This window comes from Equus caballus, chromosome 3 (genome assembly GCF_041296265.1).
Source record: "Equus caballus isolate H_3958 breed thoroughbred chromosome 3, TB-T2T, whole genome shotgun sequence".
NCBI lineage: Eukaryota > Metazoa > Chordata > Mammalia > Perissodactyla > Equidae > Equus > Equus caballus.
The window spans coordinates 10,959,071-10,976,632 of record NC_091686.1 but is presented as its reverse complement, the minus strand read 5'-3'; positions in this window follow the sequence as shown (position 1 = coordinate 10,976,632).

Below are 17,562 nucleotides of genomic sequence, written 5' to 3'. Positions count from 1 at the left end.
ATTGTTACTCAAAATAATCTATATTTGCAACTTTAAATAGGGAACATGGCGATTACAACTACATGAAATCCTTAAAGAGTGTGTACATGGTCAGTGGACCTGCTAAGTCAACGCACATTACAGTTCATCAAATACGCTGTTTGGGGGCGTGGCCGTTTCAGGTGGGGATCCTCCCCACTTTCACTCTATCTCATCTCTACACAGCACGTCGATTTCCTTGGAGAAACTGCAGAAATTGAACACCATGAAAAAATGTTTAGAATTAAAATGACTGTCTTCTCTGATTAAAATCCCAGGAGATTTGCCTTTTAGGGAGAAAATTTTTCAAGTGCTCTTACAGTTGGACTTGTTTTAAGTTTCTTAATTATTTACATTTCCTATGTTTGATCCAATGTAACAACAAAATCAAATGAAAGCTAAAGCGCTCCCTTTTATTTGAGTGTAAGGATCAAAGTCCATGAGGCTGGAGGGTGATAGCTCCCTGTGTTTCCACTTCGATTCATTTTTCTGCCTCTAGACAAATCACATAAAGCCAAAAATTCACTCTGTTTGTAATCAACAGCTCAGCCTCTGATACCATCACAATTTTCCTGTAAATGTTGCCCACGTACTTGAAAAATCATCATCTTAAAACATATTTTTCAAGCGGAAAGCATAATTGCTGTAACATGAATTAGTCCGACTAATATTCAGACTGATGATGTTTATTTTGATGTTGTTCAGACATTCACCACACTCTTGGGTGTAACACATGTCATAATTAACTACAGTGGAGCCATTTTAAAATGGAGTCGCAGCTGCCCTTCCAGAGATGCTGTCTTGCTGTCTTGAACCTTGGGCTGGGCCAAACCTTTGGACTGGGCCCAAACAGCAATTGTTCAAGACATCAGCAGGAGAACGGACATCCTGACCACAGAGACTTATGATTGTAAACTTTCTGAAGATAACATCAATAGTCAATCAATGTTCAGCCAAGACTAGCTCTCTGCCTCCAACTTCAACCAAAACTCTTTGTAATACAACTTCCCTTGCATGACTTGTACGCCCTAGCAGGACACTCTTTGGGTTTCTACCTGAATCTGTGCTCCTGGAGTTGCAATTCTCTGATCCCAAATAAATGCTTTGCCTCTTAAATTGGTTTCTGTTTTTGTCGGTTGACACACGGATATGGAAGAAGAGCTGATTAATGATAATGGATGATCTAACTTTCAATGCTGACCCTGACCCTCGAATTTTTCTTTTTTTAAAAAAACGTTTGTTTTTTTTTTTTTTTGAGGAAGATTAGCCCTGAGCTAACATCTGCTGCCAATTCTTCTCTTTTTTTGCTGAGGAAGACTGGCCCTGAGCTAACATTCGTGCCAATCTCCCTCCACTTTATATGTGGGATGCCTGCCACCGCATGGCTTGACAAGCAGTGCGTAGGTCCACACCCGGGGTCCGAACCGGCCAACCCCAGGCCACTGAAGTGGAATGTGAGAACTGAACCAGGCCGGCCCGCAATTAATTTTTCTTTTAGTTTGAAAAAGTGAATTCAGCATTTGAGTCAGAGTTATGTAAAATGGGGTTATTATTTGGACCAGGTGTTATCTAAGGAAGTTTTCAGTTGATGTTTTATGAATCCCTGACAAAGGTCATGTTGATAATAAGAGACAGGTCCCTGCCGTGGGGGTAAGATAGGCTTATGCAAAGATGAATCTAACCTTAAAGGTGTTTTTGTATGCATGGTATAGAAGATACAAGTATATTATTAGGTAATTATTTTTTTCCTTCTATTGTTTTTTACTACCGCAGGCTTACAAAGCTGAATTAACCATGCTCCTCAATTGTTCTGTGCAAAGCCCCTCTCTTGTTTTACTTTACTTTTATTTTTATTTTTATTTTCCCCTTTATCGTCAGTGCCCATTTCCTTTCTCCCCCCCTGCACAGTCTTGGCTACATATCTAACTTTGTAAAACATCTAATGTTATCTTATTTGTGTGTTTATGTTTTCAGTTTATGTAAACTATGCTGAATTTCCTTAATTTATAATTCAAAACTAAGCCTTTAAAGTCTAAGTTTTACTGGATGTAACCAGTTCATTGATTGTGATTTTTTACTTATTCATACTAGAAATAGACACATAAGTTACCTCAAATTTTTCGCTACCACAAATATTCTGTAACCCAGTTGAAATCTAAATATCAACACAAAAACCGTGTTAGCAAGGCTTGAACTGAGAGAGTATGATAATCTTGAGCATATTCCGTTTATAGACCTATGTAACATTTGTAATGGGGTATATGACCAAGAAACAGTGATTGTTATCCATAGATCACGTCATTCTTAATTTTATTACTAACTGCCAAATTGCTTTCCGAAATGGCTGTATCATTTGTTAATATCTCTGCCAGCAGTGCAAGAAGGTTTGTGCTGTTCTGCATCTTCATGGAAACTTGGTGCTTTCTGGTTTTCCATTATTTTTTTCAACGTAATGGGTGAAACGGTATCTCATTGTTTTACCTTTTTCCTATTATACTAAGCTTGAGTAGCTTTTCTTGTACTTGTTTGCCATTTCAATAGTAGGATAAGCTAGGCCACGCTGAAATATCAATGGCATAATTCAACAAACGTTTATCGTTTATGTTGGGCAATGCTCCAGGGCAGCTCTCCTTCTTGTGGTTGCTATAGGCGGCTTCCCACTCATGACTCACTACCTCAGCCGACGACCTCCAAAGCTGCCACTGAGGGAGACCGAGGAGGGAGGAGGCATACCAGTTTGTTCTGGCCTTAGCCCAGACGTGACATATACCACTCAGAGACCGTCAGCCAGAACAAGTTGCCTCACTCCAAGAAAGCCTAGGAAATGTGGAAGACTCCAAGAATACTGTGAGTACTGTCCGCCACAGCAATTTAACCGTCCAACAAGTCTGTATGCTTTGACATGTTACAATACTTTTTATGCCTTTATAGTAAAGGGGAAAAAAACATGTAAGCAATGACCAAGGAATGAATTTTGTGTGTCACTGCCAGATGTAATCATGTCACTCCTCTGTCCACAAGCCTTCGATGGCTCCCCACTGTCTAATATGCTAAACTTTTCGGCCTAGTTTTCTCTCCAGTAATAGTAGATCAAATTTAGCATGACTTTTCAATCCCATAAATTTTTGATCAGTTTTTATTCAATCTTTGGTAAATTGGAAGATAGTGATGGTCCCTTAAGAATTGGTATAGAACTGAATGAAATTTAATAAGGCGCCTGACAGTTATGTGATTGCAATTTGTAGAGTTTTCATTTTATAACCTTAAGCAATATTGACCTCAGAGAAGAATAGATAGAATGAGGGACAAAAAGAATGAATACGTTATTCGTCTTTGTTCTAGTCTTCCCACTTGATAACTGCCCCAATGAAAGTCTAAATTAATTTCTGAATTAAACTTGCACCAATTTTCTTTTGAGAAAGTTGATTCACTACCAAGACATTTCATATACAATATGTAAGAAAAGACTACACGTAAATGGATTTTATAATGAGCATCTTGACAGATAATATAAAGGTATAGAAATAAACAAACAGAAGATAAATGTCATGGGATGATTATTAAGAGGACAGCCTGGGGAATTTGGGAGGTCCCACTAACATAACCGGGTTTACTTTGAACCCCAAGAGATGGCCCTGATTCTCTCAAGCAGAAAGAACACATTTTGAAACTATGCTCTTCAATTATTTCAGTCGAGCACACAATACAAATAGCTCTCAGGGTGAGCTGAAGTATCTGGAAGTTTGCAGGCCTGTTTTTAAAAAAAAAATTTACCTTTGCTAGATTTTGTAAAATGTCATTTCAATTATTTTTGCACAATAGCATTGGAGAAACAATGTTTCCTCTGATTAGCTTGACACGTGGTAATTTGGGTAGAGTTTAACTTTATTTATCTTTGACTAGAACAAATTGTCTCTCTGCCCTTGTTTATACAAAATGCTGTTATTTTCGCTCCTTTCATTTGTATAATCGGTGGCTTGGTTTCATCTTAAATGCTTGTAATTGTGCACTGAGGCAGGCTTCAGCTGCGTCAGACTCACAGCTAAGAAAGCAAAATGGTGCGCGGAGGAGAGATGGGAGGAGACGGTACAAATATAAAACTTGTTAAACAAAAGCCAAGGATAATTTTTTTTTGAATACTCTGACAGAACAATGAACTAGCAAAGCGTTTCCAACATGAAGACAAAAGGAAAACTGAAGAGGAAACATTTCCGGTGCACCTTGGTTTCAATTCGACTTCACATTGAAGAGTACTTCCTTAACCTCAAACTTCTATCTATGAGTTTAGGTCAGAGAGACTCTCTAACAATTTGATTTCACTCTAACAGGAGAAGTTCATGTGTGAAGAGCGTTGGCACATTAAATGATGTTCAAAAATGGCAATCAGCCTTGAAACGTGTAAACACATACACTACTGTGAACGTAAATGTGAATTTTATTCCCTTAATTATGCTACACATAATTGGACCAGACTGGAGTAGATCATAGAATCAGACAAAACCTAGAGTCACTTGGAGGGTGCTTCCACCCACAGTGCTTAATTATTTTCTGCCTCCAACATGCTGTATTTTGATTCTGTTGACTTAAATTTTATTCAGTGTCAATTTGGCCTTTGTATGCAATATCCTCACAGATTATTCCCTATAAGGACGCAGCGCTGAACAGAGAAAATAAAAAAGAAAAGGGAACTTATTGAGTACTTACACTCTTTTAAGCCTTTTGTATGTATCAACTCTCATAATCCTCACAATTAGCAAAATTTACACCTATTTACCTTAATAGTCATAGTTATATTTTTCTTTTATATTTTAGTTTTTATAAAATTAATAACGTCCCTCATATAAATTGTGGAAAGATGTTCAGACGAAATTACAAATCATCCATAATCTACAGTCTAGATATAATTACTATTAAGCTTTTATTCATTTTCCACGTGGAAGTCTTGGTTTTTAATGTAATTGGAATCACACAGGTTATGCAGTTTCTTGCCCTTCTGTTTTCACTGAAATTATATCATCAACATTTTCGGATGTCATTATAAATCCTTCATCCATGATTTTGAAGGGCCCATTATGTTTCATCATTTGGATGCACCATAATTAGTCTAACCTCTCTGGTATTTGGGGGGACATTTAATTTGCTTAGAATCTTACTTTCTGTGAAACCTGAATGCATCTGCAATGGAGGTACTGTGAACTGCTGTGGCCACAGCCTCCCTTTTGATGCTATTGCTGCAACCCAATTGAAATCCAAAGGTCGAGCAAAAAGTGTGCCAGCAGAGGATGAAGGGGCGGGAGAGTTTGGAGAGATATTTAAGAGTTGGCAGGCTCTACAGTGCTCTGCTCTCTTATTTGCTCTATTATTCCAGCTGAAATTTAAAAGGGTAAGGCTCAAACATTTAGGCATTTGTGTACTGGGCTCCAGATCTTCCCGAAACCTAATCAGATTTGTGCACACTGTAGTAAACTCCTAGTATAGATTCTTCTGTTTTGGTAACATTTTTTTACTTAGATTGTTTTACAACTTGCAACTAAAAGAAGCCTAATACATATTTACTAATGAACAAACATATTTAATGTCTATAACAAAGACGATAACAGGTCCACTCTATTCTGAGCAGACCACATTGAGATTAGAGGTGGTTAGTTCATTTAAAACAGATATTGAAGAAGTAGGGTCCCTCTGCCCACAAAAGACAAGAGACAAAGACATGGAAGTTTCCAAACCAGTTCCTACAAAGAATGGTAAAAATAAATGGAAATAGTTAGTTTGGCATACCAAGAGTTATCCACAAATGTTGAAATATTGTCTTGTGTAAGAAGAAATAAATTTGTTCTGTATGGTTACATAGCTAAGAATTTAGACCAATGCAACATAATTTTGTCTAATATAAGGAAGAACATTCCAAAAGAGTGGAATAAAACACAGATTGGGCCACCTTAGAAACTAAAAAGTTCTCCATGACTGGAATACTTAGGTACATACTCAATAATCGTTTGACGGATATGTTAAGAAGGGAGGTCAAGATATTGGTAAGAAAAAAAAAACAGCTCTATTATGTGACATTCCAATTGACTTCCAATTTTATTTATATATTTATTTATTTTTGGTGAGGAAGACTGGGGCTAACATCTGTTGCCAATCTTCCTCTTTTTGCTTGAGGAAGATCGTCACTGAGCTAACATCTGTGCCAATGTTGCTCTATTTTGTATGTGGGATACCACATGCTTTATGCCAGGCATGGGTCTTAAAGAACGGTGGAGGGTTCAAAAAAACAGGAAACTTGTTTGTGGAGACCACGGTATAGTAGCATTTTTCATCTCAAGCATTTACATAAAATTACAAAGATAAATTTTAAGGATTTTGATATATTAATGAACACAGAATGTGTGATAGAAGTTCAAAATGCTCCAAAGAAAACAACTGAATTTCTTAAAATTTCAATGTAAGTGCAAACTCACTTATAGAAGTAAAAACCCAGACAGAGGCAAACAGTCTTGTTGCAGTGTTCACCTCTTTCATAGTACGTAACTCTCGAGCACTCAATAAGAGAATCTTTGCTAGAAGACATTTCGTGCTTCTTTCAGCAAACTGAACCCATAGAAATGTCATGAGTTGGTGACACAAGAGCAAAGAGCATGAGCTTTGCAATTATACAGGCATGAGGTCAAATTTCAGCTTTGCTTTTACTGTGTTATCTTGTGGAAAACGGCATGACTTCCCTTTATTTCAAAATTCTCGTTTGTCAATTGAGAGTTGTTCTGAAGGTTAAATGAGAAAATATATTTGATGCATTTAGCACAGTTCTTGGAACCTTATAAGTGTGCATTACATGTGTAGCTAAAGTTCTTTAAAGAGTTCTTTATAAGAGTTCTTTAAAGGTCTGGTGAGTGCATCTGCCCATTAATTAAAAGTTTACTAGCTGTCAAATCTTGGCCTGATCTATTCGGCCACCACGATTACAGAGGCTAGAGATCTTCAGAAAATTCACGCAAAAAGTGAAATCAATGATGGCATCCAAATAAGAAGGAATATCCACAGTTAGAATTTGCAGCTGTGATGAACTTTTAATTCTGCTTTGTGAGGAGAAAAACCAAATCCATCTTTGCCATAAACAGATCTCTGTACGTTGCAACGTTGTAGTGTGAAGTGAGCGATGGTGTCGTCCAGGGGTTCATTAGAATAAACAAGAGCCCTGTAGGAGAATTTGGGCTTCTCTGGACCAGCTGGGTTTCCTCTAAACCTGTTACCTACAACTGAGTTAAATAGCAGCCAAAATTATTTAATTCAGATCATTTATTTTGATAAAATGTCTTCTAAGTTCAGCTTCCTGGCGTTCAGACAGTCACTTTATTTAATTTACAACTCTGTTAGCTTGACAGCACACCAAAGATATAGCAAGACTTGGCAGTTGACCAGGGATATTGTGCACATGTTGAGTCAATTTTCAAAAAATGTTTTCAAATTGCAATGAATCTGTGCTGCACTTCCTGACATATAAATGATTGTAATGGACTCAGAAACAGGAAACTTGCGAGCAGAGCAAGATGCAAATGGTGGAATGGGATTAGAGAAAAGCTTCTTGACCTTCCAAGGAAGGGTGGGATGAAAGAGTAGGGGCTGAAAAAGAAGCACTTCAGCAAGAAAAACAAGTGTACAGCCAAAATCTCAGCCCCTCAATCACCATATCATCCATAAATTACGAGAACGACAGCGATGTAAATAAATTTTTTAAATATCGAGCTCCATTTCTATACGACAGATTAAAAAAAGGAAGTCCCAAGAAGTGAAATGACTCACCACTTTCCAAAGTGCACAGCAATCTTCTGACAGAACCAGAGATAGAACTAAACTTTTCCCACTTCGATGCTATTTCCATGCGACATTTTCAAAGTGATACTACGTCATGAGGACCATACCTTAGAAATGCACCTTCAGAAAAAAATACGGCAGACACAGAAGCAGTAGGAAGTAAAACCTGATGGCTAAAGCATTAACACCAGCCACAACCCAACCTACATCAGATTTTTTTCATTATTATTATTGATAGTTGTGTGGCCTTGAGTGGTTTGCTTATGTTTTCCGCATGCTGCTTTGGTTTTGTTTTCTCATTATTTCTAAAAGATTTGTGTATTAGTTGGTTGTATCAGTTTTTGTTGTTATAATATTAAATTATATAACAGCTGTGAGATACTTAGCATAGTCCCTAGCACATAGAGGGTATTTCATAAAAGGCAGGTCTTATTCTGAAGGTCAGAGTCAAATACATTTTCCCAGTCAGACTGTTAGATCCAACAGATTCACTTTATTCTGACATGAACACTGAAAATCTTAACTACACAAGAAGGCAGAATCTGATATGTTCATTGACCAACTGGAAAAATAAAGAACATCACAAATATAATATATCCATTTTCACACAAAGATGAGGTGTTGAAGCTGACTGAATCAGACATTTGATGTTAGGTGAAGATTTGGTTTGATTTTTTTTTCAAGTATGTAAAAGCAAAGAAAGAAGGTTTGAGAAACCCCCTGAGGGAATATGCAGGAAAGTGCTTGAGCAGAACATGACCCATCCAGGTCTACCTGTTGGTAAAGACCTTAGTCATGCTTACTGATGACCATGCAGAAAACTGAAGGTCAGAAATCTTCCAGCCTCCACCTGAGCATTCATAGCTAAACTGCTTGTTTTTAATATCAAATAAGACAATAGGAGTTTAAAATTCAAGTAAAAAGAACCTCTGGCAATCAACACACTCTTGGAGGAAGTGGGTGTTAAATCTGCCTGATGCAATTTTAGCCAGTCTACACCTTAAATCAGAATCAAGTCCATGCCAGGGAAGCATAGGTTTTGCTGTTGTCAATGATTTTCTTCCTTCAATACAAACTCGGAAGAACAAAAAGAAGCAGAGGCAAGAGTCTTCCATTTTTTGAGGAATATTCCTGCTTCTCATTTGGAAGATGAGCCTGAAGGAGCTACATCAACACATTCTCCAGAGCTAAGCCACGGAAGCACCATGGGCAGAGCTAAACTACAAAAGCCTATATGCTGGGGAGAGGTTTAAAGAAATCACTCTCAATAGACTGACATTTTCTGTGTGTTATTTGGAGATGATAGGTAAGAGAGGAAAAAGATGTGTACAACCTTTAATAGTTTTCTTAATATTCTGCACTTTTAGAAGTCAAGGTGGAAACGGAGGCAGGGAACAACAAATTTGTTAGTAGCTCTGTTCTGAATGACGTTACAGAATGGCTTCTGAATCCCCTCAACTCACTGTCTGTCTCAGCCACAAAGGCCGGAGACCCATTCTGTGAACCTCCCATCCATGTCCTCCTAGCTTGACCGCTCAAAAAATCCATTTTGAAAGGCTAGTAATAGAATAAAAACAGGTAAAAATTAAAAGCCTCGCCTCTTATCCTCTAGAAACTTGCTATTTAAAGTGAGGTTTTTGGAATTATTTGGCAGCTTGTTAGAAATATAGATTCTCAGAGGAGAAAATATTTGCAAATCATATATCTAAGGGGTTAATATCTAAAATATATAAAGAATTCATGCAACTCAATAGCAAAAAAAAAAAAAAATCCAATTAAAACATGGGAAGAAGATCTGAATATACACTTTTCCAAAGAAGACATACAGATGGCCAACAGGTACATGAAAAGGTGCTGAGCATCACCAATCATTAGGGAAATGCAAATTAAAACCACAATGAGATATAACCTCATCTGTTGGAACAGCTATTATCAAAAAGATAAGAAATAACAAGTGTTGGTGAGGATACAGAGAAGAGGGAAACCCTGGGCACTGTTGATGGGAAGGTAAATTGGTGCAGTCACTATGGAAAACAGTATGGAGGTTCCTCAAAAAACTAAAAATAGAATTAGCATATGATTCAGCACTTCCACTTCTGAATATTTATCCAAAGAAAACAGCAACACTAATTCAAAAAGATATCTGCATCCCCATGTTCACTACAGCATTATTTACAATAGTCAGGATATAGAAATGATCTAAGTGTCCGTCAATGAATGAATGAATAAAGAAAATGTGGTAGATCAGATAGATAGATAGATAGATAGATAGATAGATAGATAGATAGATAGATATGCACACACAAAAGAATATTATTCAGCCATAAAAAGAATGAAATCTTGCCATTTGCAACAACATGGACCTTGAGGGCATTATGCTAAGTGAAATAAGTCAGAGAAGGACAAACAGCATACTATCTCATTTATATGTGGAATCTAAAAAAATACCAAAAAGAAAAAAATTCATACAGAGATACAGAGAACAGATTGGTGGTTGCCAGAAGCAGGGAGTGGGGGGGGGTGGGCAGGTGGGCCAAATGGGTGAAGGGGCTCAAAAGACACAAACTTCCAGTTATAAAATAAATAAGTCATGGAGATGTAATGCACGGTATGCTGACTATACTTAACACAAGACTGTATTGCATATTTGAAAGTTGCTAAGACAGTAAATGGTAAAAGTCCTCATCACAAGAAAAAAATTTTTTGGAAACTATATATGGTGATGGCTGTTATCTAGGCTTATTGTGGTGATCATTTCACAATATATACAAATATCAAATCATTATGTTGTACACCTGAAACTAATATAATGTTATATGTCAATTATACCTCAATAAAAAAAAGAAATACAGATACTCAGGCCCCACTCCAGATGTAGTAAATCAGAATCTGCGTTTTAAAAGGATCCTCAGGTGATCCCAAGAACAGAAAAGACAGAACAGCATTACTTTAGATATTTCCATCATCAAGAGAAACACAACAGCCTTCCGCCTATTCCTCCATTATGTCCAAACACTGGCACTGGTGGCCCAAATTGCAAAATGATTATTTGTTAATCACGCAGGCATTAGACAAGCCCAGCAAGCAATCTGATCCAAATGCATCCAGAATGACTCTGCTCATCAGTAAGAGCACAATTTGTCCATTTATACCTGGCTTGCAGAAACCATAACTATTAATCATTTGCAGGCATCTCCTAAGTGGAGGGACCTGCAAGAGGCTGTACATTCATGATGATCATGGTTTAACGGTTTGTTAACACCCATATTTTGAATTCTACACTGACCTTACAATAACAGGCTTATATTTCCTGTAGTCAAGCTTGTGCCAGCAACCCTCATTCTTACTCATTAACATTGGCATTTCACGCCTGCAAAGATCTATCTTATGTTATACAGGACGTCTCTAAGATTTGCCCATGAGCTTCAACCGTGCATATGTTGTAGATGTCTATGAGAGAAATGTACTCTGGAAAAAATTTCAATGTTTATAAAAGAGAAAAGTCATTACTGATACATTCATACCTTGATTTCTTGTGTGGTAAATATTTCTCTTTTTTTTCTCTTTTCCGTCTCTTTTTTTCTTTTTCTTTCCAGCTTTATTTGCATGGTAAATATTTCTTGAATGGTTTCCACATGCCATCTTGGTAACAAGACACACCCAGACTTACAATTAACCTTGGGGAGATAGGATAAATTAACAGATCATTATGATGCTCACTCACATGCACTAACTAGGGAAAGTTTAGGGTGATGTAAGTACAGGAAACATTCTCTAAGAAAATCCTCAGTGACCAAAGTTACCTAGAGAACATGACGTTTAGGTCAATGTGGACAAATAGCAACTATTTAATGAACAGAGAGAGGAAAGGAAAGAATGTACCAGACATGGAGGGAAAAAGCCAGAGTGTACAAATGCATAGAGGGAAGAGGGAACGTAAAACAACTGAGGTCACAGAGAAGGGACACAATGGATGAAGTCGTAGGGGTAAGCAGGGAACACACCACGAAGACTCTCACACACCATGTTAATGAGTTTGACACTGAATGACACAGCAGTCAGAGGTTTCTTAGATTTCTTTGGTTGCAGTTTGTGGGATAGAATGGAGTAGGGCAAGACTAGAAGGGGGGAGGCCAGATGAGAGAGACACAGGTTCAGAAGTACGGAGGGGTCTCCTGACAAGTGTCTGCAGAGCTGCTACATAAGGCTCAAGAGGCAAGAACAGTAATGAGGAAAAGAAGCAAAGATGTGGAAGCCCTGAGAGATCTGATTAGTGCAGCCCTGAAAGGATTAGGAAAGTCAGAATGGAACGGGAGCAAGAACAACCATGAGGATGGTGAAGGAAAGGGGGAAGTTGGTGACACAAGGCAATTCAGGACCCAAGATCACGACTACTGGACAGGCACTGGCTGTTCTTTAGGGGCACGACTACTTCTCCTGGCTGCAGCAGACCCTGAAAGAGGACAAAAAGGGATGAAGAGGGTGCCCATTTAATTTTTTTGGATACCACGTCATCATTGCCAAAGAGTAATTCGAAGTATTTATTAAAGTAAACACACACAAACACGTGCCATTTTGGGTGTAGAACCAAAGTTGATGAAAATATGTTGGTCTAGTGTGGGTTAGCCTGTCGTGGAACACCCAGGCAAATGCAAAATATTGATTAGCCAGGGCTGATGAAAGTCTGGTTCCAGTAACCCTAGTATTTGAAAGTTGCATCTTAACGTGAAAGTGTAAAATAACAAAGTCCACACACATTAAACATGTGGACATATGTAGTTTGTTGAGATGTGCTTGATTTCCCACAATAAAAGTTGTAAATTGAATTTTGAGCTACTAACCAAATGTTAAATACATCTTTTTGGCATAAAACACTTCTGTCATTAATTAATCCTTCGGTATTATGAATTCTCTCCATTCACACCCTCCCATGCAGCTTGAGCAGACCAACATATGTTATGTGTGTGCTGTGTGTTTTGTTTTCTTAGAGCAGAGAACAACTGACTTGGAAGTGTTATTGGGGTTTCTGGGAGGCAGATAACATCCAAATCCAACATTCTGTAACTCTAAACTAGTCACTGTCTCCTTTGGTGACATAATGAAAACATGATTTTTATTCTACCGCCTTAAACTATTGTGAAATATTTCATTAAGTTCTAAGAGTTAAACCTCAATCACTTTGGTTTAGCACCACACAGACAAAAACAATAGATTAATCTTTTGACCTGTTTAAACGAGAAAACCACGATGAATTTGAATAATGTATTAAATGTTTCCTTAGGTGCTTAATCTCTCTTTGCAAAGCTACAGTAGGAAGCAAACATCACGTCTGTAATGGGCCGAAGAATGTCCCCCGAAAAGCTTATGTTCACCCAGAACCTCAGAATGTGGCCTTATATGGAAATAGGGTCTTTGCAGAGGTAATTTGCCAAGTTAAGGTTAGGTCATACTGTTTAGAATGGCCGCTAATCCAATGACTGATGTTCCTCTAAGAAGAAGGAAATTTGGACACAAACACACAGAGAGGAGAATGCCATGTGAAGACACAGACAGAACGCCATGTGACAACGGGGGCAGAGACTGGAGCGATGCGGCCATAAAGCAGGGAAAGCCAAGGTTGCTGGCAACCCCAGAAGCCAGGAAGAGACAACGAAGGAAGCCCCCCTAAAGCCTTCAGAGAGAGCAGCAGCCCTGCCAACACCTTGCTTTCAGACTTCTAGCCTCCGGGAGCGGAATAAGACATAAATTTCGAAGACAATGCATTTCTGTTGTTCTAAGCCACCTAGTTTGTGACTGTTACAGAAGCCCCAGGAAACTAACAAAATATCTTCTTACTATTGTCTTGGGTCAGTTAAATAATAGTCCTCTGGAGACTTCCTGAAGTACCCGCTGTCCTGACTTTGAGAACTAACCCTTCAAAATCTCCTGAGTGGAAAACATAGCGAAAGGAAGAACCCTAACCACAGTAAGTCCATCCAAATGAAATTTTGGTTCAAGGCGCATGTTGTTACTTCCTCCACCCTCGAGCAAAAAGATCGATGCTCTTAATTAGAATCTCTGAAAAGTGATCAATTGTCCAAAAAGAGTGCCTCATCCTGACACCTGAAGAAGTGAGGTTGAAGATACCACAGGGAGATTCTTCAGTGCCCATCACAACAGCTTTGTGTTCATTTTCTGTTGCTGCCACAACAAATTGCCACAAACTGAGTGGCTTAAAACAACACCTATTTCTTATACCTGATTCTGTAGGTTAGAAATCTGGTGGGCTCCGCTGGTTTCTCTGCTTCAAGTCTCGGAAGACTGGAACCAAGGTGTCAGCAGGGCTGTGTTCCCTTCTGGAGGCTCCAGAGAAGCATTTGTTTCCAGAGTCATTTGGTTGTTGGCTGAATTCATCTATACGGTTGTAGGACCGTGGTCCTGTTTTCTTGGTGAGGGTCAACTGGGGCCACCCTTAGTTCCCAGAGGCCTTTCTCCAGTCCTTGCACATTGCCCCCTAGGTGTCAGAACCAGAAACAGTGAGGTAAATCCTTCTCACACTGCCCATCTCTTCTGCCTCCTCTTCTTCCACAGCATCTCTCTGACTGGCTCTTCTGCCTTCCTCTTCTACTTACATTTTAGGGCTCATGTGTTTACACTGGGCCCACTCTGATACTCCAAGATAACCTCCCTATTTTAGGGTCAGCTGATTAGTAACCTTAATTACACCCACAAAATCCCTTCACAGCAGTACCGAGCTTAGTGTTTGACTGAATAACCAGGGGACAGGAATCTTTGGGGACCTCTTTAGAATTCTGCCCACCACAATGTAATAAAATGACTCACTCAGGGAGACTTCCTGAACAGCACCATGAGCAGACTCCTGGCACGACAAAAGCTGTGCTGTCTATCTTGTGGTTGGTCAGGGTGGTGGTCTGAATATCCTTGGAAATCCTGGATTCCAGCAGCATTATAGTGAGCACCAGAGTTCCCTGCCAAACACTTCCAGAACCCTATCTCTGTCCTTTGTCACACTGGAGCTTCAAGCAATCTAACTACTAGCTAGAAAAATGCAATGAACTAAGAAAATACCAAAACAGAAAAAGGGGGGGGAGGAGGTAATTTTCTGCAACCCTAATATGATATAGTTGGCAGCATGCTCTCATTTCTGGATCACAAGGGTGATTGCCATGAGCATGGGGTTCCAGTTTCTTTTCTGATACACCCAGAACTCACACTAACAGTAACGGAAGGAGCCCCAGTGCTGAGAGAAGAAAACCTGATTTCTGCGCTCAGGTTTATTACTTCACTGCAATGATGCTTTCAAGAGAGTGTTGCTTTAAGAACCGCCCATTTAATTTCTTAGACTTTGAAAACCTTCTGGTAGAGTAATTTCCTGACATAGGACACCTAGGAGACAAATTGAAATAGCAAACCTTTTACTGAGTGGCAAAAAGAAAGTATTAAATGCTTGATTAGTTGTACTTTGTCACTAATAGCGAATGCAAAAAAAATAAATAAAGCCAGAGACGTGCTCCTTTCTCAGTCCTGTCTTCCCAGTCTGCCTTTCGCTTCTCTGTCATTGTGGAACATGCAAATTCCCATCCTACATTGGACACCCCAAACTGGCTTTAAAATTCTGTTTTCCTTACTGAAAACAAGGAAGGGTAATTGATTGGTTTGGTCTGTTGAGGATTTTCTCACTGAAATCATTTCCTTGAAAGATTGCTTTATAATGCTCCAGCTTCATATCATGTAAAGACTTTGAGCCTACATGCCCAGGTTCTGCCACTTTCCACCATGATGATGGCAGGTAAGTCATGGACACATTCCGAGCCTCAGATTTCTCAACTATAATATGGTAAATCAAAACAAGCATTTCTTGGGTAGTTTAGAGAACTAAAACTCAGAAAATTATCTGGCGCTAGGAGATGCTCAAACATTAAATCTCTTTGCCCTGTTCTGCCGTCTCCCTCTTTATCCCCTAATTAATCTGCAGCTTGTGCTTCCAGGAGTATTGCAAATAGATTATGAATCCTCCAAAAGCAAGAACTATACCAGTGGCATTCCATGAAAAGATTCTTTGATTGGCATTCAAAAGATTTAGGCCCAGGAGTGCAAAAATGACCTTGATTAAGCCAATTGCCCTCTCTGTTGCACTTTCTGCAGGTATAAGAGGTTATTTAACCACATGGATTGCCCAGCTCTAAAATGTCATGTTAACACCTATTTTTTTTTTTATCTCTTTGAAGATTCTACTGAGCAGGCAGCAGATATTCAATTAATGCTTGCTGATTTTCTGAATGAATGCACTCAATATGATAGGCATTGTGGCAATAGGTACCAGGTAGGAATGGGAATGGATCCAAGGCAAACCATTCTTAATTTTAACCAAATATTTCTAAGAGAATTTGAAAACGAGACAAAATTTCCTCTTGGGAGTTAGAAGATAGTAAATTATGCTAATGTGCAATTTTTCTCATAAAGTGGGTTTGGATACAGTCCAGTATAGCTTCTTTTTGTTCCCAGAGATGTCATTGATCTATTTCTCACTTTGGAATTGGGTTGCCATTCATCATGGAGAATTACATATATGAGGAAACAATGGAGAATTCCTAAAGGTTATGAAATATTATAAAGTTCTTGTAGCCTATGATCTCACATGAACTTCTGAGATGGTAACTAGGAGACCTGGTGCATTTTCTTGGGGGTTATTTTTTATTGAGTTTTAGTTTACATAGAATCAAATGCTCGTTCTAAGTGTACATTTGATGTGTTTTGATGACATATACATGCTCATAACTAACATCCCAATCGGGAAATAGAATATTTCCCATCATCCCAAAGTGCCAGGCACCTCTCCAGTCAGCCTTCCCTCTTAGGCAACTACTGCCCCAATCCGATCCTTAGTTTTGTATGTTTTCTAAGTTAAGTACAGAATATAGAATTGGCAACTTTTGCATCTGGCTTCTTTTGCTCAACATGTTTTAAGATTCATCTATGTTGTTGTGTACATCAAGAGTTCATCCTCTTCATTGCTGACTAGTATTCTATTGTATAAAAATACCATAGTTTGTATGTCCGTTCACCTGTTGACGGACATTTGAGTTGTTCCCAGTTTTAAACTTTTATGAATGAGGCTGTGATGAAAACTCTTGCCCATTGTAGACATATTGTGTATTTCTCAGCAGTGAATAACCAGATAAAATTGCTGGGTCATAAGGTGGAGGTATGTTCCAATGCACTTTTGTTCTTTTATTCCTGAGGGTGATGCTCACAGAACATTTTTCCTTCTTCTGGCCTCTATCCCATTACAGGAAAGTTCACATTAATTTCCAAAAATAAGCAACATGTATTTAGCCCTCACTGTGGGTCAGGACCAGGGATAAGCTTTCTACATGCATTATCTCATTTAATCCGAACAAAACCCTATAATTATCACCATTTACAAAGGCCCTAGGAGGTTAATAAGGTAAGCTGCTGTTGAGCTTGTGTGAGAGTTAGGACTCAATAGAAAATAACTCCAGAACCTGCATTCTTACCCATTTTACTATATTACCTCCTTTCTTCCACAGAGTTCTCCTCAACAAGAAGAACTATTGAGTCTTTGGAACAAAACAATGAGTGCTCTCTCAACCGAGTGGGAATGTTTCATCTCTTAGAGCCTCCAAACTGGAAGGCGCCAAGGAGCCTGACCCACGAAGATTCATTTACTTCCCCAGCTATTATGGTTACCAAGTGAGAAAGTGTTGATAG